This window comes from Corvus hawaiiensis, chromosome 1 (assembly GCF_020740725.1).
Source record: "Corvus hawaiiensis isolate bCorHaw1 chromosome 1, bCorHaw1.pri.cur, whole genome shotgun sequence".
NCBI lineage: Eukaryota > Metazoa > Chordata > Aves > Passeriformes > Corvidae > Corvus > Corvus hawaiiensis.
Genome location: NC_063213.1, coordinates 32,898,947 through 32,924,603, shown reverse-complemented (window position 1 = coordinate 32,924,603; position 25,657 = coordinate 32,898,947). Strand labels below are relative to the sequence as shown.

Below are 25,657 nucleotides of genomic sequence, written 5' to 3'. Positions count from 1 at the left end.
CCAAAAATAACTTCCTGCTTGCTAGAGATGCTTTGTGCACTTGCGTGCCCAGTTGCTGAGTAGTAATCAGTGCAAGCATACATTGAGGAATTCAAACTGTGTACAGCAGTCAACTTCAAATGTGGACTTTGGATGAATACTTTGCAGGTATGTAATGGTTTTCAAGGCCAAAATGAGACCTGGTCACTGACAGCTATGTAGAAAATGCCCTGGTTTTTACAGGAAGAAGCAAAAAAATAATATCAGCAGGAGCATTGGAAGTGAAAAACATTGGTGAAGTGTAATTTTTCTTACAATTCAGTGCATTCAATTACATTAAAAAAGGGGAGACAAAAAGGAAAAGACAAGCCAAACCCGATTAATTCATTTTGGAAGCTGCTTTTTCTTTTTCAAAACCAGAAACAGTAGAACGTAGTGTAGGAAATGCAAGAGGCCTAGGAATGAGGAATGTGCAAATTAGACATGCCGCTTTGAATCAGTCATTTTCTATAGCAACATTATCTCAAAGGTGGTCAGAGAGAGGAAATGAGAAAAAATGGGTAGATAAAGATGTAGTTTTATATCCTGTAACTGTCAATACTACCATGAGGGAGATGGCCGGTAAAGAACAAAAAAATTATTTAAAAACTTCATACTTGTCTATTTCTTGTATGAAGCACCCCCTAACCCAAAATGCCACCTAGCAGTATGTGCAGATCTCTGTGACTGTGTTTATAAACTTCTGCAATCCCTTCAGGGACCAAAATGCCATGGTGGGAAAAGAAAATACCTCCCACATGGGAAAAATAATGATACTGAAAAGACCTAATTATGTTACAAAATTATTTGAAGTTTATGTTGTATTCTTATCCTTCATACCACAATTTCACTGTCAAAAGGATAGCTAAATAGTACTTTTCTTGGTTAATCCATGGTATTTTTCTTCTGAGCAGGTTTGCCAAAAAGAAGATACTTTAGCAGCAGGGTCCTAGTTCTACGTGGCCCCCAAAGGACAGTCATTTTCCATGCCATCTCCTGGGCATCTTTGAAAATTCTACCAATTTGGCTCAACATTTTTAGCTGTGATATTCAGCTTAAAAGAGAGCATCAGTAGAGCAAACACCGCCTGTTTTGTTACAAATGCATGCCTCATAATCAGGTTCCTGGGTACCTCATTCTGTGTGTGCCTAGACAAGGTTTTCCCAGGGCTGGGACCTTCATATTTCCTCTCTATAGTGAGGGCTGGCCATCTTCTCCAGAGAAGACCCCTGATGATGTCTCTGCTCTTTGGGATTGCCTGCTTTCACAAACTTGCAGGAACAACCTACCTCTGAGATCTAGCTTCTTCTAGATGGGTAGCCACCCAACCTGCCAAGTGCTGGAGTTACTGTGAGAAGGAGCAGACATCCATCCCCCCTTCCTCCATCCCTCCATCCTCACTTCCTAGAGAAATGGTGGAGAAAAATTATGATCACATGAGCAAGACAAACATGAAATGATCAAATAAAAGAGGGCAAAAAGATGTTTTAGGAAGGGGAAGAACAGTATGGGGAATGTTCAAGCTCCTGAACTAGAGACAAGCTTAGACAGTAGTTCTGAATTGCATCCGCATGGCTCTCTCATCTGCTTGCTTACAGCTTGTACCTCCCCATCCCATTCCAGCTCACCCAGAAGACGATCCGTCATGCGACCTGCCTCAGTGGGCTTTTAGCTGCTCTGGGTGCTTCATGCAGGGGAGCCACAGCCACACAATTCAAAGGAGGTCATAAATCCCCAGTGCCACTGTCTAGCAGGTTACCAAGGTTTGATTTTTTTTGCTTCACAGATCTTGAAGGGAGCCCTAGGAGCAGAAGGATGAGAGGGAAAGAAGGAAAGGGGGGAGAGAGTCTGCAGTGGGAGGAGGGGAAGAATGGAGTCATGCTCACAGCTTTTCACAGCTGAAAACAGACCCCACTGCTGGTAATGTGAGAGGGCTGGAGCAGGCGCCAAATGGATAAGGCTGTAGACAGTGGGACCAGAGCGCTGATACTTGCCAGTACCTGCAGATAGGAGACAAATAATTGGCACATGTTAAGAAAAGAAAAAAAAAAAAAGAAAAAAAAGAAAAAAAAAGGCAGAAAAAAAAGAAAAGACAGGCAGAGAAAGACAGAGTTGTTAGACATCCGTATTTTCTAAATGTGTCTGGCAGGAGCCCCAGCAAGGAATTTAATCAGCAAGAGTTGTTTAAACTGGGCTTTGAAAACAAGCCCTGTGCTGCTAGTAATGAACTTCATATCATCTGCAACTCCTGTTTGCTGACGACATTCAATTTGTTAATTCTGCAGCTGGTGATAGGGGTCAGATATGAAAGTGACGATTGTTTTTTGACGTTCCAACCCCTGCTCACATCTTTCTAATTAATCCTTTTAGGAGCCACCAGCAGATCAAGAGAAGTGTGGGGAGGGAGGGAGGGAGGGTGGAGAGGAGGAGAAAGACTTTTTTTGTGCCTGGCCTGTGGCTCCTTGCCTCCTTCTGTGGTGGAAAGGAGACACAAGGGCATATCTGCTACTTAATCTTACAGTCATGAGCTTTTCTTAGAAAACCTTAATGTTGGAAAAGTAGGTGGCAAAAAATAAAAATAAAAATGAAAATGAAGGCTCACACAATCACAAAATAGATAAGGTTGGAAGGGACCACAGTGGGTCATGTGGTCCAACCTCCCTGCTCAAGCAGGGCCATCCTAGAGCACATAGCACAGGATTGTGTCTAGGTGGTTGTTGAATATCTCCAGCGAAGGAGACTCCACAGCCTCTCTGGGCAACCTGTGACAGTGCATGGTCACTGCACAGTAAAGAAGTTCTTCCTCATCAGGTGGAACTTCCTGTGCATCTGTTTCTGTCCATTGCCTCTTGTCCTAGTGTTTGACACCACTGAGAAAAGCCTGGAAACATCCTCTTGACACCCTTCCTTCAGATATTGATAGATATTTATGAGAGCACCTCTCAGTCATCTTTTCTCGAGGCTGAACGAGCCAAACTTGCTCAGCTTTTCGTCATAAGAGAGATGCTCCAGTCCCCCAGTGATCCTTGTTGCCCTCCCTTGGACCTGCTCCAGGAGCCCCACATCTCTGTTGTACCCAGGAGCCCAGAACTGGACACAGCACTCCAGATGTGGCTTCACCAGGAGGGTGAGGGGCAGGATCACCTCCCTCGACCTGCTGGCAATGCTCTTCCTCATGCACGCTAGGATACCACTGTTCTTCTTGGCCACAAGGGCTCTGCTGGCTCAGGGACATCTTGTTGTCAACTGGGACCACCAAGCCCTTCTCCACAGAGCTGCTTTCCAGAAGATTAAGCCCCAGCCTGTGCTGGTACATGGGGTTACTTTTCCCCGGGTGCAGGACCATGCATTTGCCTTTGTTGAATTTCGGACTATTCTTCTCTGCCGATCTCTCCAACCTGTTGAGGTCCTTCCCCCTAAAATAGCTCACTTTAAAATCTGGCAAGTATTTAATATTAACTGTCTCCACAGGGAATTAGAAGGGTGATGGAATTAGCAGTGAGGTAGGAAACCATTTTCCCACTATATTATCTTGCTGATACGGGGCTGGTGAGATATCCCAGGACCTGGTTTGAGGAGCTGAGTGAGTATAAGCCACACAGAAATCCAGCAACTCTGTGAAGGCAGGTAAGTGTCATCAAACAGAGAAGAAATCATGGCCACAGGAGGAGCCCAAGTGTGCACAGAACTGTGGGTACTGCAAGGGAATCACAACCCACCAACCAGCACACAGGCTCACAATGTGATGGCTTTGATGGAAACAGCAAAAGGGCAGGAGATGTTGCTGGCCTGTGCAGTGAGAGAACAGGAGCACTTTGCAAATGCCGAAGTCTCCCTTCAAGGAGTTTTTAACTTGGGAGCCTGAACTTCTTACCTACAAAGTTATTTAGAGTGTTGAACCCACTGCACTCACCACACATGCCTTGGAGAGGACCAGCTGACACATCAACCTGTATGTGGTGCAGTGACGTCTGTGTCCGTCTGCAGAGGCACGATGAGGAGGCCTTGCCAGGCAGAAGAGACAGCAATCAAAAAGGGAGAAATTTTACAAAAGGTGAAAAAAGTTAGAGTGAAAAATTGGCTGGGTAACAAAAATTTAAGAAAGGAAGACCTGAGATTATGCACAGAGATTGCTGGCACTGGGGAAAGGTAGAAGAAAAAAACTTGCTCTGATTATCACTGAAAAAGAATTTTTTAGTGGAAGAGTTTTGTTTTTCTTTCCCAGTCCACCTCAGCACTGAGGTTTGGACTCACATGAAATACATCATCACCAGCCTCCCTAGAGCAGGAGAGTCATGACAGAGGTTGCACCTGTTCTGGGTCAGAGCTGAAGAAACAGTTCCAAGCACCTGCCCTCACACAACGATTCCCCAGGAGAAGAATGCGGGGATGCTGGCACAGCTGGGTAAACACATCTACCCATTTGCTCTGTTCCAACAGGATCTAACACTGAACATTTGGCTCAAATGCAGTGGTCATGGTTCCTCTCAAGAAAATGGGGATCTACCAGCTCATTCTGGCTGTGTATCCATTGGACCCTGCTTTGTCTGTGGCCAAAAAATGCAGCCACTTTCTTATATGCTGTCAGTGCTCTTGTTTTCCTACAGAAGTTTTCACTTGACTCCCTTTATTAGCCAACAACTACTGCTCTCAACCATTCTCATAATGGTTTACCCTTCCAGTATAAACTTACAGTATCCGTATTGTGATAAGAAATCAACCACCCCCATAAATGTTTACCTTTTTTTAGCAGACTTTATCAGTACATATTAGTTTGCCCACAGAAAGGCAGTCTATTGCTCTTTTACTCCAGACTCCAAAAATCAGTAAAACACAGTTCTGCTCTTGACATGTCTGGAACAAGATTAGCTTCAATTAAATTGACCTAGATTTAAATCAGTATGCTCATGAGCAGGCTTTGCCCTTATGGCGTCTCTTCAGTTCATTCCAAAATTTATGCAGAAAATCTAGCAGAATATTATGGGTGGGGGAGAACTGAACATTGTGATTAAATTGATGCAAAGATATTGTTAGAGGTAGAGGTATCTTCCTACTAGAGAATCACTGCTTTCCACAAGCAGGTAACTCATTATCGAAGCCAGTTTGTAAACGAAAAAGAGTATCAGAGGGCTGCCTGAGGTTCCTGGGAGACACCAGCCCCACAGAGGACCAAGAGCTCTGCTACATCTGCTGATAATAGTGGACAAATGACTGTAAGGATGAAGCTGCATTGGGACATCAGCAATCAAGCAGATCTTCCCCATCAGATAAGCCGAAGAGAACAATTATAAATGCAGTGAAAAATGAATAGAGGAGACTGAATTTCTCAGGCTATTTAAAACATGCATTGTTATTTTTTAATAGACTTTCACCTGTTGCATCTGTGAACATGAGCATATCTTTCATTCATGCAAGATTTATAGGCTTAATTTAGCTGCTTATGAAAGACGCGTTGGCCCTGAACATCTCTGCAAGTGGCTCATGGTATCCACTCTGCTCAGCCAGAAGCACTAAGCACTTAGCGAAAAACATTATCCTTTCCAGTGTTTATGTTCAGCTCAAGCACATCTTAGCCCCTTTATTGTCTGTATGGCTAAGACAGGTACTCTGTCACATAAAAGACATACTGTTTATTATTCCAGTGTTAACAAAGTACTTGAGGGAAACAGTAATCTATTTTCAGTGGGGGGAAAAACCCAACCAAGTATGGCAAAAATTGCCAGCTCCAATAGCAACAAGAGAATCTTTTACCTCTCAACCCACTGCAGAGGTGTCCCCACACAAGCCTCATGCAGGCAGTTGTACCCCTCTAGCTGCATCTTAAACCATGGCTTTCAACTTGCTGTGCTACTTTTCTCACTCTGCTATTCTTGCATGACATTTCTTTGAAATCCAAACAATATTTCCTTTTACAAAATAATCTCATGCATGGTTATAAATTCTATTTTAGGGTGATAATTCTGATTTTCTCAGGTAAGAAGAATCCAGAACCATTAACCCAGAATACCTAATACCATAAAGAATCACTTCCATGCATTATCAACCCTGTTTTCTTAAATATTTTGGATTTTTTACCAGATATGTCTCTTGCCACAATATGAGGTTTTAATAAATGAGAAAATACATATTCTAAAGAAACACACCCTGTCTCTGAGACAAGCACACAAACAAAAAGCAAAGCATGTCTAGATCAAAAACAGCTAAAGGGAGTAAAGTCAACAAGAACAGTGTTTAAGTAATCAACATTCCCAGATAGGTGATGTCAAAATGGTAATTATCTTTCCAGAGCTGCCTGAAAACTTAAAGCCGGAGGAAAATGTCCAAAGAACTGTATTGCACTGCTCTCACCCTGTGAGGGTACAGAGTACATCTGGAATAATGTGTTCACAAAATGGTGTTCATCTTCCACAGCCCTCCAGAGCTCCATGGAAAGGGTGTAGGTGGTCCAAAGGGACACAATTACAAGTAAAGGAATAAAATTTAACACAGTAACATTTGCAGTGTTTATCAGAACAAATTCCCAAACAATGAGACATAGCTGACATAAGGAAGTGTCCTTAAGGAATCAATGGGCGCTCCATTAAAGGTTACTTCAGATAAAACAGGCAGTGCTACGATTTGGAAGGCAAAAGTTTCCAAATGCTCTGATTTCTGCAACAGAGAAAAATGACAGAGACTTTGCTGGGCAGCAAAGTTTCAAAAATGCCTTTATGTCTCCGGCTTGTTTAGGCTAATGCTTGGAGAACAGCAGTAAAGAATTAGACTGTGTGAAAGAAGCATTATTCAGCAGGTGTTATCTTACACACTTTGGAAAAATGTTACCCTCTTGCATTTAGAGCTTAGGCTCTAAATTATAATTAATTATTTACATCTGCCCTGTCTTGGAAGGTGTTTGAGGATACTACTGCAGTACAGGCCATCAAGAGCAGAGTTTGGGAGGCTATGGCTTAGTAGGAGAACACAGGTTGGGGAGAATAAGGACAGGTACATGAAGATATGCACTGAGCTTTCTAGATCCATGTTGAGGAATCTGAATGCAAGCAGCCTTATTTATAAAAACAAGCACACAAATATCAGACCCTCACAGTGAAAAGACTGCTGAAGGTGCACAGCTTAGGAGTTGTGGATGAAAGGAATAGCTAAATCAGCTAAATTAACTGTTTGTAACATGTTAAAGGGAAAGAGAAAAGCCTTCATTCTCAGTGTGAGCTAACACCAGGACCTGAATATATTAGACAGTCCTTGCTGCCCAAATGCTTTTCAAATTTTAATAATTAACCTTATTGATAGACATCAATTTCCAATACTAAGATTTTACTGCTGCACAGAGACCAGCTTTCCAGCTTTTCTTTATTCAGCAATTTCCATCTTGAGACCACAGAGGTATCTACTCTGACAAGTGGAAAATGGGGGAATCAACAGAGAAATAGCTTAAAACAATACTATTGCTGTGCAGCATTAAATCACAAGATTATTGCCCTTCTCTCCTCCTGTAATGAGAGGTTTGACCTGTATCCCATGGGCTGAAAAGGGACAAGTGACCCACGTACCAAGAGGCCCAACTCTCTCGCCAGCAAGTGCCAATGCATTTTGCATTAGCACTTCTCATGAGGAGACCCTGAGTCCCAGCACCAGTGGGGCTAGGGGAGTGTGAAAAACCTCCAGAATATGCTTTCTCACAGCCTGACGATAACTTGCCATGAAACCCAAAGACTGTCATGTCATTCAGGACATAATATCCCATATTATAATTCAAAAGAATGAGCTGCTGTTCACAGGTTACATACACAATCCTTAAAACTTCTATTGAAAAGTATTTTTACTTAGGAACACAACTTTGCTCCTCACACAGCCTATTCCCTAAATCCACATAAAATATGGCTCATCCAAGTCTCTCTGGAACAGCAAAGTTCAGCTAGTTTGAAAAACAGAAAAGAAAAATACCTACTTACTAAATATTTTCATTCTATGGAGTTTACTTTGCAAAATAGCAGGTAAGGAGAAGAAAGCAGATGAAAATGCTTTAAAACACAAATACTTTTTAAAAAATGAAAGGGTTAACATGAAGGAGGTTATTTTATCTCTAAATGTCAAGTCCAAGATGCTCTGAGCAAGCAGTGGTTGGGGACAAAGCTAAAGTAGTAGGTTTCTCTTTAAAGAAATGCAGACCAAGTAGCAAAATATAGACTGAAAATTAAAGTGCAAGAAGACAAAATGCCTAAATTAGCCTGGGGAAGTCTATCTATCTAAGTCTTGCCTATATTAGACAGGGCTTGCTGGAAAAGGGAAAACTACAAAATTACCAGTAAGTTGCCCTACTGGAAGCAGAACCTTATATTAGGAAAAAGGAGATTTTTGGCTGCTATTGCCCTATAAAGTTCCTTCAAGCAAGTAAGCCAAGCAGGAGGAAGGATTCAGCTTCTGCTGAACCATTTGCCTACACCTGCAACCTGATGGAGAATGGTGTTGACTTTGCTGGAAACGGTTAATATCTTGGTATTTAGAACTATCCTTGGCATTCTTGCACAGCCTGGGGAGGCAGCACTGTGTTTCATAGACTGCATTTTAAAACAATAGTGTCCTGGGTGGCAGCATCTAACTTCTATACACTCTCCTTAAAAAAAAAAAAAAAGAGGGAGAGAAAAACTCTTTGCACTTGAAGTTGAGGAGAAAGTTTACTAGCTGTAAAATACTCAGGGGGAGGCAGAGATCCTGGGAAACAGGGGAAAGTGGAGGCTGTGGCCTTCTGTGCCTTGGCATGGAAGGGTTTAAAACCTTCTCTAGAAGGTCCAGGTGCAAATTACCCTGTTTCCACTCCTGATCCTTCCCTAACTCATGGATGCCCTATCTCAAATACAAATTTTGAGCATGGATCCCAGACCTTCCAAATCCCTCTTGCCCAGCTGGCTCAGCACCTTTGGAACGAGGTGACTATCTCTGCAAACCAGTCTCATGATTTTACACTTTTCAGACCTGCACATCTACCTCCAGTACTTCCCCAAATGCCATCCCAAAATCCTTTTTTAACTCATTACAAAGAAGCTACAACAAATGCTTGCAGAATGCTGACCTAAAGCACAATTCTTTACCTGATTCTGCACCTTGTAAACTTTATATTTTTTTCTACATGGCCTCTAATTTTGAGTTTCTACTAGAAACCTTGGACAGTCAGACACCACCATTTTGTGGCCAGTTCAATGCAGATGGCCAGGATACTGTATCCATTTCCTCCCAGTATCTGTTTTTTGCCAGTTCTCATTTTGCTCTTCCCAGCAGAGGGGATGCCCAAGATTGGTTAAGGAGAATTAGGCGTCCAAGTCTCTGGTTTAGACTGCTAATGCACACTGCTTGCAATTTGCTTGCAAATCCCCAGGCTTAATCTAACTAGAAGATGTCCTTTTGGCCTCTTTAAGTCTCTTTGCTGCTTATAAGAGAAATCTGTCACACAAAATAAACCAGTGGGGGTTTCCGACAGTAGCCTCCATTCAGGCGAAGTGGTAACTTTTTCCAGGCCAATCTTGATTTCCTACTACCAAACTATGAGCCTCAGAATTATATTCTGCATTGCAGATTTCATATTTGTGGCCTGCAGTCATAGGAAACTTATCCTTCAAAAGTTAATTCAGTAGGACCGCAATATGGGACTTGCTGTTCAAAACAATAGGAAGAGAACATTTATTCTTTTCCTTACTTACCATGGCTAAAATAAAGATTCAAAAAAAAAAAAAAAAAAAAAAAATCAACTTTATCTTCTGGAAATATCACATTTGCTTTGTGTCCTTCAGAATCCATTGATTTCGCTCTTCTTCCCCCGGAGTAATTGCCCAAACCTTTTCTGCCCATCTACACTTTCTCTACCACAAGCTGCAGAAGCATTCACTATTAGCATGTCTCGGAGGTGCTGACCTAAAGAGACAATATTAATGACATTAAAAAATCTGTACAGCCTCTTCTATCCTTTTTCATTCTTACTTTTCAGGAGGCAGGGAGCAGAGGAGGGATTTCCACAATAGTATTGTTTCAGCTTAGTATGAAGAAAATCCTTGATTCTTTATGTGTGCTTGGAAGCCTATAGTAATCATATTATTTCAGGGTCCTTATTGCTGGTTAATGGAATTCTTTTAATATTGACCCAAGTTTCTATTAAATAGATTTGCATTGATCTGGTGATGTATAGAGCTCAAGTAAGTCTATCTATGTGTAAGCAAATTAAAAGCCTTAAGCCTATACAGCCAAACTGTATAATCCCATGCTGAAAAATTGATCCTCTGATACTCTCCTGGGGACTTTTTCTTTTCTTTTTAGGTAAAGAGACACCTTCAATTTCTTTGACAGAAAGAAAAATATCACACGTATTTTACGTTCAAAGAAATACAGTCCAAAGTCACCAGAATAAGTCTTTATAATTAGAAACTTCACCTTGCATTGGCACCGACAATTCAGCAGTTATAATGAATATATGAATTATGTTGAATATAATGAATTATGTTGCTACAGCATCACTCATCATTGCTTTCCAGCCTGAGAACAGAGTTCAATATTTTTGAAGGAAGATGTTTACCACAGCCTTGCTGTCACTAAATTCAATACCAGCATCACCCAGACCATTCTCTTTTGAAATCAAATTGGTTTCAGTGTGCCTTTTCCCTGTCCTAGAATAAAAGCATCAAACATACAGATCTCAAAACACTTAGTAAATAACATCTGTCCTTGTTGTATATGTGCAGTAGTATTGAAGATGCACCCATGAAACCTGTGGCAATAGTAATAAGATCAACAAATCTGCATGAGAACCAGTCTCCAGCCACCACCACGGGTGTTCACAGCCACTGAATGTGAGGATGGGAACAGTGGAATGAGCAGGAGCTCAGATGGGTGGTTTCCCAAGGCACCATGCTCCAGGGTGGCTTATCCCACCTCTAGCAAGAACTGCATTCACTTTGAAGTCTCTCTTCTAAGAGAAGGCACCAGTACTGTTCCTCCTTTCTCTCCCACCATGTCCATTAATTACATTCATTAATTAACCAAGAGATAATCCATCTTCACTATCAGACCGGGCCAGTGGGTTCAGGAAGCACCCAGGGAGCAGGAAGACACACATGCACATACACCCAAATAAGTGGGATGCCTGAAACCTTATTTCCATATGAAATTAGACTAAAATAATCACAAAGCTTGATTCAGTTTCTCAGTTCCTGTTTCACACACATTTTGACCCTCCAGCACAACTGCACTAGAGGTAATCTTTGTCTAACATATTACAGGCTACTAGCAAAACTCTGTAAAAACCACAGCCATACCCTAGGTGCCCAACTGCATATAAAGACCAACCCACATTTTGGCAACCCAGACAGAGTACCTATAATTTGGAGGCCATTCTTACATTACCCGGTTAATGTGTGCGTATGCCTCTGCTGTGCACTTATAGTTTGTGAGCAAAGAGGGAGTAAAAACAATCCACAAAAGCCTGCCAAAAAACAGTGGTCAGGATGGCAGAGTTCATGCAGTGAACCATGGGGATGAAGGATAAGTACTGTCTCGATGCTTACCTTACTGAGTGGGAAGGTTTCATGTGGATCTGTTCAAGAAAGGACAGCTAGTAAGGAAAAAACACCTTTTTAGAAATGCTAATTAGCATCAAACACTGATCAATAATCTTTAAAATCTCCCCATTATAAGCATGAACAACTACAGCTTTGAAAATTGATGCAGATCTTGGTGGATGTGAAGATTTTCTGACTGGAAGATCCATATCTGCTGTTACCCTGTGTGCAAGCACTTTCATCACTTATTATCAATATCCAAAAAAGCATATCAGCAAAACCGGAATTTTTTTAGTTAGAGTATTGCATGCCATGAACCTTGCACATATTTCAAAAAGTGATTTTACTACTTGTTATTCTGCTTCACACTAGGCTGAGACCCAGAACTGATATCTAATCTTTATGCTGTGCATGCAACCTTTCTGCTGGAGGAGTTTTGAATGCCAGGTCAGGAGTGGTTTTCTTTTGATGGGCTTTCCACATGCTTCAGTAGGAGTAGCATAACACCTTGGGTTCTTAATGAAGTTGTGTGCTTACTTCTCCATGATTTCTGAGACATACACAATTATAAAGGGTTAAAACTATTTTTCTGAGGGTCAGCTGCATGAACTTGCTTTGAGGTGACAAGAGTGAAAGCCTCCACATCATCACCAGCTCTAGAGAGTTAGCAGAATGAATAGAGCACATGTCTGCATCAAAGGAAACCCACTGCCTACCAGGACCTCAGTGTTGCATTACGATAGTCTTAAAATCAGTGAAAACTTAATGGAATGCTAAAGAAAAATTACCATCATGGGTTCTTACAAAGTCGTTTTATCACAAAAGCAGTAAATTTCTGTCTGCACAGAGCAAATGAGCCTTGCCTCTCACTCCCTACTAACGGTAGGCATTAGTAACCACGCATGCTCTGTGGTTACCTGCAGGGTTTCCAGGGAGTGCAGGATGCAAACAACCTCTCTTACTTCAGGTGCAGGAGTCAAACTGAAAATAAAGGCTAGTAGTACATCCTGACCCCTTTGCAAGACAAGGGGCTACTTCAGCTGGCTGTGCAGCCCCTCAGGGCTGGGGCATGCTCCTGAGTCCTGCCTACCTCAATCTTCTGCCCCAGCCCCGAGCTGGAAGGTGACCTGCAAGAAACTCACAAAAAGCCATTACTGTGTTGTGTCAGCTCAGAAAACCACAACAGGGCCAGGCAGGGGAGGAAAAAGCCTAAGGAGGAAATCAAGGAAATTCACTTTGGCAGAAACTAGCAAAGCCTTTTTCTGAATGTTAACTATCTAATTTAATGAAGTCTAGAGATCAGTAGAGACAATTGTCACTGCCAGATTTGATGCCAATCACAACTCTGGAACATGAGCCAGTGAATGTATCCAACATGCAAAGGAGAAAACAAAAACAAGGCAAGGATTTGACCCTTTGCTCTCATGATCCTTTAAGAAGAAATATCACCTTTCAAAACTATGGGGAAAAAATCTTCCCAGTCAGAACAAGTCAGCAAGAAAAAGGAAAGAGAAATCACAAGGCAAAAGACTACAGAATTGTAATTTCTCTCTGTCAGTCTGTGGTGCCTTTAGGGCTGTCGGTGGGAACACTTGTGGGCTGAAAACCTCTGTGTGGGCTAGAAAATTAGGGAAGATTTCTCTAATCCCTGTCAGGGAAGCAGGCCTGCACTTTTTCTTTGTGGGCAGCTGTAAGTCTGCTGTGCCTTCATGGGAGTCCTATTGCTGGGACACACTGCTCCTGTGCCAGTGGGTTCTCAGTATCCTCAGCTCCATCACACCCTTCACCTTATTCTTGAGAAGGCATATGGTGAAGGAGATATTTTGCATCTCCGTTAAGTATATACAAACAAACTCCAAACCTATGTGCATCAAAGGCACAGCTAAGCAAATTAATATAGTCTGATTTCTTTCAAGCGGGTTTTTCCATACAGATTTTCAATGGAGGAAAATTAGAACTATTAGTTTTGAAAAAGACCTCCAAGTCCAACCCTTGAACCCATAACCCACTAAACTATACCGCAAAGTGACACGTATTCCCATTTTTGAGCACTTCCACTTCTCACTTTTTTCCTGCATATCTGTAGATCTATAGTTCTCACTCTTATGAGTAAACATAGTTTAACATACCATTCCGGATAATCTGCTCCATCCCAAGCTGAAGGACTGAACTCTTTCTACTCTCATCCTCTTGAGGCACCATTCCTTCTCTGAAAATGGACTCTGGGAAAGCTCTGGAAGAGAGAACAGCATTTCATCCCCTCTCTAAAATATTAGGAATTTTAAGTGTGCCTATTTCTTTCTTTACATGACTTTTGCATACCTACAGCCTCCTCAGAATAGTCACACCATGAGAAATTCTGATGGTACTAAGAATGCCCTTAGTGTGTCACTATACAATCTAAGGGATTTAGATTAAATTTCTACCAAGCATACAAACACAGAGGGTGATTTGGGGATGGATTGCCCTGAGGGTACAGTTCTTACCTTGTATCAGAGACTGAAATATTATAGTTTATGACTTAAACATTTTCTTAAAGGACTTTTAAAACTGTATTACAAAAGCTGCAGAGGAGACTATGGCACCCTGAATGGGGCCCTGACTGAGGCCTTACACTGCTCGCTGACAAAGATAAGATAACAATTCAAGGCTGGGGACATTCACAGAGCACCAGCTTAACACCTCCAAGGTGGAGACCACAGCCCCAGGGCAATCAGCTGCCAGGCTGGCACAGACCCCCTGCACCAAAGGGGGGAGGGAGGAGAGGCTTTGGGTGCGTGCTGGAAACGCCTCTGGTGAGAGGCGCAGTGACCGCCCATCCTCCCCTGTGCAGAGGAGCCCAGCTGAGGGACCCTCACCCAGGGGGGGAAGCTCATCCACAGCAGAAGGGGTGACATGGCCCATCACAGGGGCCCCCCAAAGGGGTCCCCAGACCCTGCACCAGAGATGAGGCAACAGAGCCTCAGTGTTGCAAGGGACAGTGTGTCAAGCCAGCCCCTGCAAGAGGAGGCACGTGGCCATTCCCACCTGGCCCACAGCGTACATTAATCCACGGGATTCTGCACTCTCTGGCGTGTGGTGTGGTGGCGAGTGGCGGCGTGGCCACGGTGGCGACAGGAGACCCTCACCACCAGCAGACCAGATGGAGGGGAGCAACGAGACCTTGTTGGGACCCTCGGACGGGTGATATGCTTCCACCTAACCCCTGTCACCTCTCCCTGTCCCCCCACCCCCCATACACACTTCTTTTTTCCATTTCTTTCTTTCTTTTCTCTTCCCTTCTCTTCGCCTCTTTTACTATTAAATAAAATACATCCGTTTTTTGGCATCAACATCTAGCCTCGTTTGGTTTTAATCTCGTTTCTGGGAATATTTTGAACCTTCTAAATTCTTTCTGGTTTATGCACAGAGACTTAGCTTGCTTTGCTTTTCTGAGTTTAAACCAGATCATAAAATCTTGTACTCAGTTTTGGAATCCTGTCACAATGCAGAAGCATCCATCCTCTCTCCTGAATACACGAGAAATACGAAATCCCAAATTCTTCTGTTTGATTTTTCCTTGCCTTCTTCTCTGTCTTTTCACCCAAGCTGTATATCTGAAAACCAAACCATATGATCAGACCACCATGACCACATGGAGACCTATGGAGAGCCCACAACTGCTCTGTGCAAAATGACCCATTTCCAACCTTTGTCCACCAACCATCATGTGTCTCATTTGAGCAATGCTGATGGCAGTCACCGAACTACCCCGAGACTCACCAGACACTGAACAGCAACAGACCGTGGCAGACGTAATTCCACCCAGGCCAGTCATATATTTTCTACAAAAGCTATACAAGAAATGCCCCAACCCTGACGGAATTTAGGAGGCTTTAGGATAATGTACTGAAAACTGTAATTTTAGGTCAGCCCTGAAGCTGTCAAGAAGTTGGACTGGATGGTCATTACAGGTCCCTTTTGCCTGAACTATACTATTCTATTCTATGCTATTCTTCTTAGTATCTCCTCCTTTCCCTAGAAGTACACACTGATGCACTAGGTACAGCTGCTGGGCATTCCTCATGCCTCTTCTGCCATTCAGCTCCCAATAACCTTGTGCTATTCCTCTTCTCTTAAGCCATGGCAGAAACCAACCCTGCAGCCCAGGGACCACCCCTATTAGCTATTCCCTCTCTGCAGACCAGGGATAATTTCCATGAGGTCACGTAGTGAGGACCAGGGACACATACTCAGTTTTGGGGGGATACAAGGGGTGGTTTCTTCAGCCACAGCCTGGAGGAAAGCCAAAGTGTAACCAGAGCCATGGGCTTGGCTGGCTGGTGCCAAAGGACTGCCACAGAAACAACATCGGCTTTGAAAAACCAGTAAGTGGAGGTTACACTGGTGTGGTAGAAAGGTTGGTCATTTTCAGATCTAGAACATTCAGATCCATGCCCAAAGCAGAGCCAGGCAAGCAACAACTCTTCCAAATGGCAAAGATAGCCCACTTCTGCTATCACTGTCATACTCCCTTTCCCCACTGAAACCAAGCTGCATAGATCTTCTGTTAAACACACCAATTTTTTGTGTTTATATGGGATACAAAATGCACTTCAGCCAAATGGTAAAACTTCCACAGCTCATTTTTGCCACTAACCTTTTGCGGAGGAGAGGGAGAGCAGAGTTCAGCTGGATGGGACATACACCAATTACCTAGTCCAACTGCCTGACCACAAGTTCAGGGCATCATCCAACTGCCTCTTAAACACTGACAGGTTTGGGGCATTAACACTCTATCCAGGATGCCTGCTCCAGGGTTTGGCATCCTCTCAATAGATATGTTTCCTCATGTCAACTCCAAACCTTCCCTGATGGATGCAGCTTTGACCCTGAGGTTGTCCCTCAGTCTTCTTCTCACCAAACTAGACAAACCCTGTCCTCAGCCACTCTTCACAGGGCATGTCTTCCAGCCCTCTCACATCTTTGGTGCTCTTCTCTGAATGCATTCAGGGACCTTCACATCCTTTTAAAATGATGGGACTCAGGACTGCACACAATACTCAAGGTGAGGCTGCACCAGTGCTAAATACAGTGGGATATTCCCCTCTTTTGACCAGCTGGTTGTGTTACATTTTATGCACTCCAGGATGAGGTTTGCCTTCCTGGCTGCCAGGGCACACGCTGCTCCTACTGAGCCTCCTGTCAGCCAGCACCCCAGTCCTCTTTCTGTGGGGTTGCTCTCCAGCCACTCTTCTCCCAATAGGCACCTTCATCCAGAGTTACTTCACCTCAGATGCAGAATTGTTCTTGTACAGGTTCATGCCACTGATGATTTGCCAATGCTCCAACCTATCCAGATCCCTCTGCAAGGGCTCTTGTCCCTCAAGAGAGTCAACACCCTGGTGACTGGTTGCCAGACATTTATAGCCCCAGTCATTTCAGCTCTTTGAGAGCTCTGCCCTCCAGTCAGTCCTTCACCCAGTGCACTGTCCACCTGTTCATCGTGCACAACATCTGGACAAGCTGTCCAGAAGGATACTGTGAGGGACAGTATAAAAAGACTTATTAAAATCCAGAAAAACTACATCCACTGCTGCCCTTTCATTCACTAGGCAGGTGACCTAATCATAGAAGGACATTAAGTTAATTAAACAAGACTGTCCCTTTGTGAACGGATGTTGGCTGTGTCTGATGATTGCATTTTTCTTTAAATGTCCTTCAGCAGCACCCAGTATGATTGTCTCCATCATTTTTCAGGCACTGAAGTTAAACTAACAGTCTGCAATTTCCTGGGTCTTCCCTCATGCCCTTTGTGTAGACTGTAGTAACACTGGCTAGCTTCCTGTCAGCAGGAATCTTCCCAGACTCCCAAGAACTTTGGTAGATGATTGAGAAGGTTCCTGCTATAACATCCACTAACTCCATTACTCTAGGATGAAGCCCATCAAAACCCCATGGACTTGTAAACATTCAGCTGATACCGCTGGTCCCTTACAACTTCATTGTCTATGAAAGGGAAGTCACTGCTTCCACACGCGTGGTCCTCTGGCTCAGGGGACCGGGCAGCCCAAGGTCTATCAGTGTTATTAGAGACTGAGACAATTAAAAGCATTGAACATCTTTGCTTTTTCTTCATGCCTATTAGTCAGGTGCCCATCTTCAACAAGTATCTTACCTGAGCAATAGATAATAGGCACCATGATACCTGCTTTGCCTACCATGTCTCTCTAATCCTCACCCAGAGGCTCTCATTCACATCATCCCTATGACTAAGGGCTGTGCAGTCAAACCTCTCCCTTACAGACACTGCAACTCCTCTACCTCATGTGCTCCTTCTATCCCTCCTGAAGAGCCCAAACCCCTCCATTCCATTTGCCTACCTCACTTTGTGGGAAGATGCTCAGATCTTATCTAAATCCCTGGTAAATCTCCTTTCCCTTAAGGATTTAGCATTTTGAGTACTGAAAGAGTAAGGAAAACATTATTCTTCTCATTTTGTACTTGGATGCTAAAATTGGTAAGTACATTCAGACCATGTAAAGAAGGCCATTTATACCACTTACATTTATGTCATTGTAGTGATGTCAGAAGCAAAAGAAAGGGTCTGGTTCCCTCTATATGATCTCCACAGAGATGGAGACAGCATGCTGTTTATGGTGAGGTCTTCTTGGAAAGAAGTTCTGAATTGTTTAGTGCTCTTTACTTTGTTTCTTCCTTGCCCTTCAAGTAGTTCTTTTCCTCCTTTGGCAGAGGAAAACACCTGTTTCTATGACATATCCTTGCAGAACTCAAGTCTGTGTGAAGGAGAAGTTAAAAGTTTTAGCTCTTTCATCTCAGGAATAAGGATCTGTCTCAGGACTTAAGTCCCTCAGATTTGTTGTCCTGTTGCATGCATGCTTTCCAAGCTTTAGTGATGAGGGCACAGAACTCAGCATTGTACCCCACTGAGGTGTGGAAATCTTTTTGGCAGTCTTTCCACGCTTCTCCCTAAGCTGACCCACTGTACCATTGGGTAGTGACAGCCTGGGTCACGTCACCTGCATGTTGTGGATCACAGAAGCCACCAGTCTATGAGAGGAAGAGAACTTTATTGAAGCAGGTTTGGGTTTTTTTTTTCCTTTGGCTGCATTCAAATCCTATACACATTTCTTTGCCTCCAAAAAAACAGAGATATCTTGGATCAAAGGGCAATTTTCCATATAATATGGGAAGGCTATCTTAATAAGAAAGAGTCTTATCTTAAAAATATAATTGGTGAAATATATACTGTTAGAGTACCCATCAGCACTGCCAGATGTCAGTCATTTCCATTACGAACCAAAGTACTGAAAATAAACTAGAATTAGGCTGGTATGTCCTTTGTATTGAAGCCAGCTCTAGCACAGAATGTATCAACTTATATACACTAATTATTTTCTTAACTGAATTTAATCTCAACATACTCAAATGAACAGAGTTGAAATGATGGTGGATACAAATAAAACTAGAAAAATAATTAGCTCAAAAGACAGGGAAAAAATTATCCTGATTATTCATATTCTCAAGAAATATCTGTTCAAACTAGCCAGGTTCACATCACAGATGTTTTGGATTCAGTGAATCTGTCTTATAAATAGTGTTTCTTGTATTTTAGGTTGGCAGGACAGAGACGAAGAAGGGAGAGTAATCTCTCTGTAGTAACAGCAGAACAGTACATGCTAGAAGAGAGGAAGCTGAATCTGTTGGGTTAGTATATAAAACCCAGCTTTGTAAAGTTGCAGTGGAATTTACATACATTTACTTTAGAAATTATGTCAGTAGAGATTTTCTGAATCACTGATGCTGTCATAGTTGAATGTTGCAAATTTGGTCTTTCAGAGAGTGACCAAGAGCAATCTAGAGAGCAGACAGGTTTGCTGCTGTCCCTGCTGCCATTGGAAAGCCATGCCAGAACACCCCAACTTTCAATATCCAATTTCCAGTCAAACTCTTTTATGGTCGGCTGTTCTCACGCCAACGTTTTATTTTAGGCTAAACAACAATTTTTCCTCATTGGTCTTCGTTCCTCTCATGTACACAGACAGTAATTATAGCCTCTTCACAGATGTCTTTTTGCTAGACCCAGTAAATTTTGCTCTTGCAGTCCCCTCTCCAAAGGTTTTTATTTTTCTGGGTACGCTATCTGTCCTGTCCTCCTGTGCTCATGAGTGTCTAGGGCCATGTGCAGTATTTCCTATGAAGTTGCACTGATGCTTTGCCCAGGATATTGCTTTTACCTCCTCTGCTGGAAATGGATCACCTCATGTGAACCTAAACTCTATTTGCTTGTATTTCCTCTTTTCACGAACTACAACATGAGTATTCATAAGTAATCTTGTCTGTCATTAATTGTCACTATTATTTGTCCTCTGCATCATGCTTCAAGAGAGTTTTCAGGCACCCAGAAAGCCAAATTCTGGAAGAGACTCAACTCCTACAATGGGGTGGGAAGCAAAAATCCTAACTAGTTTTAAAACTCAGCCTGATAAATGAAGAGGAATATATGATGTGACTGCCTGAAATATCAGGAGTCTGGACCTCATGATCCATGAGGACCTTCCCTATCCTGAGTCCAGAATTACTAAATATAATATACGATAAAGTCACTAAAAATCTCTAGCTAATCACTCACATGCCAATAGCATTTTAAGTAGAATTTTGAATTCTGAGTACCTAAATCCTTTCAGCTCCTATAGAAGTCCCAAGATGCTTTTTAATTACACTTATTTCTATTTCCAGTATTAACTACAGAACTACATTCACATAGAAAGTTGTTTCCTGGCATTTGTACACTGAATGAACATGACAAAGTCAGACAGCAAAAGGACTATCCATTTTTTAAACATGCAGAAATTAAAAGAAAGGAGATATTAGAAATTCTGTAGAGTTGTAAAAGCCAGAAATTTATCTCAACACTCCCAATCCTCCCTGCAACACTTAATTTGTGTGAACATCTCCTTTCCTATGTTGTGCATCTACTGTTGAGTGAGTCAGAGGAGAATGAATCAGGAAACACATCTTCCATTTAGATCTGAAACCACTTGGCTCCAAGGTAGTCAATCTCCATTGCATAAAGCAGACATAGAAAACAAGAACCGTCCTGAGGAAGCTGTCTCCCATATTCTCATTTTTCCTGCTATTCCTCAGTTGTCTCGTTATTACATTAGAATAACATGGGTATTCTAATGAAAGCATCATTTAAGACAGCATTTTCTAAAAAGCCTACGTAAGTGCTCAAATCTTATTTTGAGAAGTAAGGCATATATGACTCTTTCCAGTGAAGAACCAGGATACACTGAAAACATAATTATAAATAGCAAAAATGTAATACAAACACAGAACCAAACACTGCTCTCCCTGTTCAGTCCCTACCTGCCTTCCCTGGGTACCTGTGGTTGATTTTCAGGTTTCCCAGTTTCATGTACACATCCTGGAGCATTACAATATTGGCTTGATGTCTGCCACATCCCTACGCTCATCTGGGCTTCAAAAATTAAGTACTTGACGACCCCCTCCCTGAGGCCTTGAGGATGAGAGGAGTGAGATGCCTAGATCACACCTATATACATACCAGCAATATGAAGCTGTCCAAGAAATAAAGAATTCCCACGGCAGCCCAGGGATTACAATAAGCAGAGTGGCAACCCAAAGACATAGTATAAATATTACAGACCTAAACTCAAATCCCTCCTCTGACTGAGGCAATATTTGTGCCCCACCACAGCATACCTCACCCCAGAGCTTTGCTGGTACCCCAAAAGGGAACATTTTCTTTCTTCGGATGTTCGGTTTAATAAAAAGTCCTAATTCTTCAATTGAAAAAGGCAAGATCGAAACTTGGCAGTCTGTCTCCTGCAATAAGGATGGTCTATGTATTACCCAGCAAGTAGCTCAGCATGGTGCTTACATTTCTTCGTACATATGATCCCAAATTACTTCTGAAAATAGAACTTGGATGTTTTTGACAATTCTGTCTTTTTTTAGCTACTTAATAGATTTTTGAATTCAACTAAAAGTCTTTACTTACTGTGGCAGTGAGTTCCACAGATTAACTATATGTGACATAAAAGGGCATTTTCTTTACCGTTTTAAAATTTATTGCCTTTTAATTGAATTAGGTATCCTCCTGTGTCTCTTTCACAAGACAGGATAAATAGGAGCACCTGCTGACCTTCTTTATGCCACGCATTATTTTATATACCTTTGTCATGTCGCTTCTCATTAGTCTCTTTACTAAACTAAATAGCTGGAATCTCTCCTACTATAAGATACTTTCCAACCTGTAATCATTTTGTTTGCCCTTTCTGAAAAGTTCTTGAGTATTTAGATCTCTCTAGGTAATAATTTAAAAGTAATGTATAATTTACAATAATTTAATCTTTAATAAGTCTTGCACTGTTTACACAACTAGGTTCCTTCTATGATCTATCTTTTCTATACTTGTGCAGATTTATCAGGAAAACAATGCCTCTAGGAAGGGTCTTTGTTGGTAGCAGTATTTGCAAACAGGAGAGACTAAGCTCAACCTCAAATGGTTTATGTATTTGGGGCAATACTTCAGGGTGTACCCCAGCTCAGGTCTGGTTTTACATTCACAATTATTTTGAGAGTGTAGTCAAATCCATCCCACACACACCTCTGCAACGTTGATGCCCAGAGTGCACTTCAGGTGACCTTACTAGACCTTCCTATAGCACCTTCTGCCAAGTTTCTTCCCAGTGACTGCAGGTTGGTGATTTCATTTCCTCTTCATAGACGTGAGTCCCAGCCAGCAGCTTGTGACGGGAAGTCCCAGCACTCGGCACGAGCAACTCACCCTGCACTCCCAGCTCAAGTTCCTGCTGTTGATGGAAACTAGAAGAGATAATCTCCAGTTTCAGTATCTCTGAGTTATCGCATTTGCTAAACGGATAGAAATTTGTGCAAGGATTGAATGGATGTCTCAGTATATCATCAGTGACAAAATGCCATGGACAGTTCAGGAGCCTGAGAGTTGTCAGAGCTTTCTCATCTCTTCCAAAGTTTTTTTTGGTTCACAGTTTCATTTTTAGCAGGCAGGCAGGCTGGGTGAGCTCAGGTGGGGTGCTAGTTTCACTGTAGGATAATTTCTACCACCAGCACACAGCAGTACAAAACAAAGGTGTTCTCTGAGGTAGTTCAACAGTGGCATTAAGGAGGAATTAACACCAGGTATTATAACCCCTTGTCTGCATTTAGACAGCATTCATTCTGCACCCTAGAAAGGTCTCACTGCTATCATTACATTTGGTTTAGGGCTCAGGCTCTATTCTTGAACACCAAGATTTAAACATTACAATCCCTCTGTCCAGCATTTCACTAAATATTTAAGCTTTGCTAAAGGTGAGCAGTCACAACGTCTGTTCATCCCCCACCAATAGCTTCTGGTCTGCAGGTGCTAGAAAGAAAATTAGTGAAAACTTTCCCTCTCTTTTTTTCTTAAACAGAAAGATATTCTTTTCCCCACACACAAAAAGCTGAAAACTCTGGATTTACTCCAGTTGCCTAACCCCAGGCACCCTAATATCACTGGAGATGCCACAGGTAGTGGCAAAATCCACGGCAGGTTAGGAGATGCAGCACAGAAACTTCGACAGACCCTCATCCTTCTGAACAGTACTTGACACCAGCTGCTGCAGCCCAGAGTAGCTCAAGCAGGAATTATTAGGCACACACATTGAACCTTTGCTCTTAAATATAAGTCCTAAATCAAGCACCAAGAAATATTTTTTTGGAAAGTGACTGACTATTCACAATGTAGATGTCTTCAGACCCGGCATGTTAAAGAGCGTCCGATCCCAATGACTGCTTTCTGAACACAACACCCACTGGAACAGGAAAATATAGACATAGCTCAATCTCACTTGTGTGGTATTTCTAAAGCAGGAGCACTCACGAAATTGTGTGGGAAAACAGAGCCATCTACAGGGGAAACTATTCTTGTTTGGCAAGAAAAAGATCTGATGAAGCAATGCATGACCCTGTGCAGCCAACAAAGGGGCAGGACCAGACAAACACTGTGTTGCCAGCAGAATGACGAAGGCTACGCAAATATATTCTGTATAATAGAAGTTTCTTGAATCAGGTCTCTCAGGCTCTCTTCTTTCATAGTTTTTAACAAATTATTTCCATGAGCATCCAAGCAAAGCTACAACCAACTTCGTTTCCCAGTGACTACCTCCTCATGTTGCAGCTACGAGTAATTGCTGGAAGACAACTTTTACTGGTAAACATCTTGCACACCTACCCAGGAGACAGGCTACAAGACAAAACAGGCTACTAGACAAAACTAGTGCTACATCTGAGGCTGCAGTCCCACCCCATCATTTGACTCCCAGCTTGTTTCCATCAGCACTCTGCCCCTCAGTTACCTGGGCATGCCCATGCTATATCAGAGACATACAAGCTGTACCTAACAGCTATAACTGGCTACAGAAGATGTAAAGCAACTTATCCTTCCTGCTGTACAATGGAAAACAGAAATGACTGGCACTTTTTTGGTATTTAATAGTGTGTGTTCAGTTCCCTGCTTGTGACAAAAGCAACCAGTTGCTAAAAATTTGAAGTCTCACCAGCACCACAGGGAATGGCTCCTTATTGCCTTTTTGCCTCCATGGAAAAAGATCTCGGGGCTGAAATCTCCTTAATTCATTTTCCTATTGTTTGACTGGCCCACTGCATGTCTGCAACCAGAGAGACAGAAAGGAAGGAATGGAAGAGTTGGCTGAAAACTGAATGATTGGCTCAGGGTATCTGGAAGTCTTAAAAAAACTGTAGCAGAGCAGCTGCTTAAAATGCTATACTAGGAAATACAAGGTCTTCAGTGTCAGCGATTGCTACAACTTTGGGAAAGAGCTCTAAGACTTTGCCCATGGCCAGAGGATAAGAAACTGGTTTTTTAATGTTAACACAGGAACCTCCACACTTAGCTGGATTAAGCCAATTAAAACGGCACGAAATCAATCTTTCTTTAAATACTTAAAAGCAGAGCAAAAATGAGGTTGAGCAAACCCCCCCTAATTGATTTCCATTTCTGTAATGACTGATTTATGTGATATATAAAGTTCAGTTTCATATCTATTTGGACTTCTAAATGTTTGTATGTTCTTACTTATTCAATCATATTCTCTTGCAGGACTATTATTTTAAACTCATCCAGACTTGAGCTTTTTGAGTTATTGGAAAAAAATTATACAGACTTACCTTTGGCAGAATTTAATAGTAGTTTTAATTCAATTAAATCTAATTGAATTACTTTAAATGCATCCTGCAATTTTATAGGTACTGACTGAGCTGTACAGTCAATGGAACAAAGTCATCAGTGTAACAGTATAGCTTTGAGTTTTAATATTATTGATATAGGTCATAATATAGGAAACTAGGACTTTTGTGGGTAGAAAGGATTTCCCTTGGCCTAGATAGTCTCATTTCTGTGTCAAAAAGAACAATGGTTGTGCCTTGTACTTTACAGCTTCCATCTGGTTCAGATATCACACATGGAGATACCAAGCAATGACCCCTCATGAGGTGGCTGTTGACTTCAGTGGGAGCTGGATATTGTAGGAGGGTAAGAAAGGACTATCATGTATATGGCTTGTCTGGAGCCCTGCTAGCACAGGACAGCTTGGGCCTGCCACTCTCCCCAGTCAATTATATCTGAGTCCAAAACCAATGCAAGATATTTTGAAACATTTTTTTAAAGATGTCACTGCTCTTTCTTCCATTTTAACAATGAGTTTAAATGAAAAACACATGGCAATCAATTAGGCATGGACTGTAAGCTCTCCCAGACAAGGGCTGCTCTTTTTGTGTATACATACAGAGTGAGATATGTTTCTGTTAATTTTAACTATCTAGGAGCTGTGTCTACTCTAAAACAGTTGCCCAGGCATCCGCTGAACTCTTTGCAAAGAGTCCTTGCTAAGCAATCCACCCCATCCATCTTTGATGACACATCCTTCAGGACTACGGAAAAGTTTTGCTTTGACTCATATTTATTCTTTTCTACATACAAGTAAAAATACAGTTTTAACCTCATCTCTTTGCTTTGCCACCCACTCAGCCCCAGTCACTGAGAG

The 25,657-nt window shown here is 42.2% G+C and overlaps 1 long non-coding RNA gene across 1 annotated transcript in view; it reads right to left on the bottom strand.

The window, feature by feature from the left end:
• Positions 1 to 13,789, bottom strand: part of LOC125323816 — a 50,334-nt gene extending 36,545 nt beyond the window's left edge. The window contains exons 1-2 of the long non-coding RNA XR_007202661.1: positions 13,691 to 13,789; positions 11,568 to 11,614 (exon numbers count right to left, since the gene is read on the bottom strand). This is a non-coding gene — a long non-coding RNA (uncharacterized LOC125323816). The remainder of the gene's footprint in view (positions 1 to 11,567; positions 11,615 to 13,690) is intronic.
• Between the last annotated feature and the right edge of the window lie 11,868 nt (positions 13,790 to 25,657).